Here is a 4,904-nt window from a genome sequence, read left to right on the forward strand (position 1 = left end):
CAGGGGACACAGTTAACTTCCCAAATTTTGAGCCGAGAAGCCATCATGAAGAAGAAAATGTCGTGTCCTAAAGCTTAAAGGCTAATAAAGCAATGGGTTTAACTTTATATTCTCCGCTGGTTAGCTTTGTCTCTAGTATAATTTTTTTAATGAAATTCAAAGCATTATATTTGCGCAAGGCTAATTCAGGATTTTTTTACGAAGTAAATATTGGCAAAGAAGCCATATTCGATGTTTGTAATACGTCCATGTCATTAAGAGTGAGCGGTGAGCGAATCAAGGGAGTGTAACACAGAAAAGAAGAAGCACAGAAAATGTGACTTCCATTTTTTTTTTTTTTTTTTTTTTTTAATCGCTCGTGTTGTTCTTTACGCTCACCTCGCGCATCTTTCTGCTTTAGCGAAAAACATGAAAAATGTCGCCGGTTCAAAGTAACTACGAGCCCACGGACGTTAACGATTTTTATAGAAAATAATTAGCTCAGATATGAGAATTAACAGAATACATAAGTAATACCTTCCCGAAGTATTGCTTACCTTTCTCGCTTTCACCAGAATGACAGAATTTTTATGTATTATTTGTTCGAGACGTCAGTCTTGTGCTAAATATGAACGTACATATTAACAAGATGATTATTAGCTCACCATTCGAACGGAGCTTTTGCCGGGATATTTCCCGAGGTCATGACGTCCTAAACCACAATTTCACATATCTTCCGTTAAATTCGAAAAATTGGCCTAAAAAGATCTGTACGATCTCATCTCGTGATGTCACTGGCTTTTCTACTCGAGCCGCATAAATCGGTCCTGATTGGTTTAAAGTTCAGATCATGGGGAAGAGATAAAATCAGGAAGTAACGGACATTTAAAAAAAACGATGAAGAAGGATGCCACACAAAACTATCTTTTTCTGTCTGTAATTACACGTTTAGCTCGCGATTTTCGGATTTTATGATTCTAGGGAAACAAAAGTTACACCAACACCACTCTTAAGCCAAACTGTTCATGGGATGGTGTCAGTTGTCTCTTTTTTGCAGACGCACACGTGTGCTGAAAAATCCAAAATTGCACTATTTCATCATAAAACTAGCATGATGAAAGTTAACCATTGGTATCCTTATCCTCGGCAGGCCACCAAATTTGGCAATTTCATGACCTTGTTTCAAAAGGATGGTAATTTTATCTATCACAACCTCGATCCCGTACAACCATTTTTTGCCTTTCTTCAGTCTTTTGGGAACTGTAGCAATTAAATGAACAAACTTATCTGGAAAATTTCCAATTAATCAATCGAAATATTATGAAAGCATGATTGAAAACTATTACTCTTTCTTTCCTTTCCTATCTGGGGTAAACTCCAATGGCAGTTCTCAGGCCCTTCCTAACAGTCTCCCGGTTACGACTCCGACAATTCGATAGGATTTCACTAGAACTTAAGCGACGGAGTTGTGAGAGATAACGATATTTTTCTTCCGTTTCTTTGTTTTGATTTTCACCCGATCATATCGCTCTGCTCTTTTGATTACGACTGCAATCGAATGTATAATAAAACCTCTGGAAGTGTTGGCTTGATGCAGCCTTTGGATCACAGAGGGTTCAATCTTAATAAACGCGGGGTGCTGACCACAAAATAAATTTTGTAAGTAAAATGGCTTTGAAATGATTGAACCGTTTAATCTCTCTTTTGCAACATTTATTTAATTTAACAGCGATTAAAACCGAAATGATAATGATGATGATGCGGAAAGTTTTCATGCAGTGTTCCAGTTTTCACAATATGATTAATCAGAATTTATACTTGTACAACAACTTTACTCTTGCTGGTTGAACCGTATTTAACTGTAAAATTAACATATTTGAAATAATTTATTCACAATTTAGTAATCTCAATCAAAGTGTTGATGTGCCTGCAAATTCTTAGGCGTGTTACTTGACGCACGACTACCGCATGAGTCATACTTAGCCAGTTCCAGGCCTTTAGTCAGTAAAACCGAGCGAAATGGCAAACGGCGCTATAGGAGCGAGGGAAGCTTGGGTCGGGTCATCACGCACTCGACCCAAAATCTCCCTCGTATTCCTGACAGAACGCCTGAAACAGGATGGTGATGCTAGGCCGCTACATAATTCTGATCTTTATCTGCTTTGACACTACTATAATTTATGCTGTTTGCATCAAATTCCAAGGTCTGCCTGAACTCGGAAAGTTACCGATAGTAGTGGAGCGAAACCTCCAGATACGCGAAAAGGAGACCACTCAATTAGCAAAATCGGATGTAAACTGAATTTACTCCGAAACACCTTGAAACACTTTCAATCGGTTTCAAGTAGGAAACACTTATTTGATTGACATTTCACTTAATGGATTCAGAGAAACTGTTTACGTGTTCTTTCTGTGCTCTGGCCTAATCTTGAACAGATTTAATTTTCAGGGAAGGAGAATTTGTTTCTTATGTTAGAGTAAAAAGTTAAAAAATCTTCAGAGTTTGGGGCAACCTTGTTCCAGGGGTAAATTACTATCCTGTGTTAAAACTGGCATTCTTCGACAACAGAATTATTTTATTGTGCTTTGAGAGTGCAGACAGTCATGACAGACAAATGATCTCCCACAAGTTGTTTCAAACATGGAAAGCAACTGTAACGCTTATCGAGCAGCACGATCCACAAACGAAGTATTGAAGGCCATAAAGGCTGTAAATGAACAGAAGTTATAGTCATGTTAAAAAGCCCCGGTCACTTTATTTAGATGCTGCCTAAGTTTGTATTATCAACATTTGTAAATTAAGTTTATAAGGACTGAGGGGGTTGAAGCTGGTCCTCAAGTTGGTCCCGGAATTAAGGTTTCAGTTTCCCGTTTTAAATCTGTATTAGCCCAACAAATGTTTTATGTTGAACCAAGGCAGAATGTCAACATAGCGTGATCTGATATCTTTTTGATTTTGTGTAAAGCTTTAATTTATACGAGATAATTTGGTTTTGTTTACTGAGTTGAAAATGTTCGAGCGTAGCCCTTGATCAGAGCTTTCGAGCTTTCGCTCTGAACAAGGGCTAACAATCGAAATATTAACTTTAGATGGTGTTTACAGTTGCCAAATTAGATTATCAACTTAGCTGAAAGAACCAAACTATCGTGTAATATCCCACCGACGCAAAACCCCAGTATCCCTGGAAACCTAGCCACCTTATGTCTTTATACGACTCTGTTAACTGGCAATATCTCACTTTATTCATTGACCGGGAATAGGGGAAACTAGTGAATGTAGCATTCCGGTTGCCAAAAGCACAGCCCTCGATAAGCCCATCACCGTCTTTACCGTTTTACTCATTTATATCAAAATATATGGACCAAAGACAAAACAATCAGTGTCTTCGTTGAATATGTGGGCATGCATGCATGCAAAAATCATGTAGTCAATTCGTTAAGATAAACAGAAAATTAGTTTGAATTTATTAAATTGCATTATCACCGCTTATAAATCGGCCGTTCTACGATTTTTCATGAGAAAGACAGCTATATTGTTAGCAGATTTTCAAAGTCCATTTCAAAGCACAGTGAATTAAGTTAAAAATAATCTTCAACTTGGAACTTGTCTTCTAGATGTCGCTGGGTGCGAGAAAGAAAATTCGAGTTGTGTTTGACGATGATAACTTACAATTACGAAGCAAAATCATCATAATCAGTTATTCACAGGTTGAGCAGCACAGAAAATATTTTCCAAAGTCAATCAATTCTCAAAATGCGCTTGCTATTTTCAGTTCATTTCATCGCAAATATCCTTGCGGTGTTCCCTGTTTTAAGCGACGCCAGACAACATTCATGTTCAGCTATTAAGACGCTTGAAACGAAAGTGGACAATCTTATTGCGCTGGTTAAGGACGCTTTGCCTCGAAAGCCTTCAGGTACATTTTCGATGGTATTGGGATATGGTATTTAATGTTTTCATATTTTAAGTATTCTCAACACGCTCAGATCTTAAAATGGCGGTCTTATTTGTCTCACAGCCGGTCACTTCTCCTCTTGCAAGGAACAGTTCGACACAGGAAAGTAAGTGTAGAACAATCTGTTTTAATTGCAAGATTCCAAATCACTTACTTGATGCGTATACACATTCCATTGCGGTAGATATGAGGACTGTAGGTTTGCATACAGGCTGACTCAATTTTTTTGACTTCCTCTTTTTACATAAGGTCGAGATGAAGCCAAGTATACCCGCTAATGTTTGGTTCACAAAAGATTCCTGTTTTCTGTCACATGGGAAACTTTGGATGTGGGGATGGAGGATGGACGCTGGCCATGAAGATTGATGGCACCCATGAAGATTGATGCCTCCTTTAAGAAACTCTCGATATCACTGAATTGAACACAGGCAAATCAAAGATGTAATTCTTGTCTTTCAGAGAACTTTCCATTACGATTCCCATTTCTGGAGCAACAGAAGTGGTTATAACTTTGCTGGAGGCAAGACTGGCTTTGAATCGCAAGAGACCAAGTTACCAACCTACTGGAGCACACCCTTCTCCAAGATCTGCCTCGGTATGAAGATTGGTCATCAGCTCAGGTTCATTGTCATCAACAGGCACGCCAACTCACTGATCGCTGATGGGAAATACCGCGCCACCTCATTGGGTCGTAACACGTGGAAGTGGCTGATTGGTTCCCGGGCCTCCCTGCAACCCAACTGCAATAAGGAAGGATTCAATGCAGTGGGAAGCAACCCTCGTCATTCCAAAGCAAGAATCGGCATCACTGCTAACCAGCAGAATGACTGTGGTTCCTGTGACTCCCGAATTGGTTTTGGCACAGGAGGTCTATTTGATGATTCTAACACGTGTAGAAATGAGGCAATGCACTCGCCAGATAATGGACACAAGCACATCAAAGCTATGGGGTACATCCTGGTACAGTGA

At 39.1% G+C, this 4,904-nt stretch overlaps 1 pseudogene; it reads left to right on the forward strand.

Annotated features, from left to right (window-relative positions):
• Nucleotides 1–3,637: 3,637 nt before the first annotated feature.
• On the forward strand, nucleotides 3,638–4,904 carry LOC131769872 (uncharacterized skeletal organic matrix protein 5-like; annotated as a pseudogene).

The sequence above is a fragment of the Pocillopora verrucosa genome, chromosome 7 (genome assembly GCF_036669915.1).
Source record: "Pocillopora verrucosa isolate sample1 chromosome 7, ASM3666991v2, whole genome shotgun sequence".
In the NCBI taxonomy this organism is placed as follows: Eukaryota; Metazoa; Cnidaria; class Anthozoa; order Scleractinia; family Pocilloporidae; genus Pocillopora; species Pocillopora verrucosa.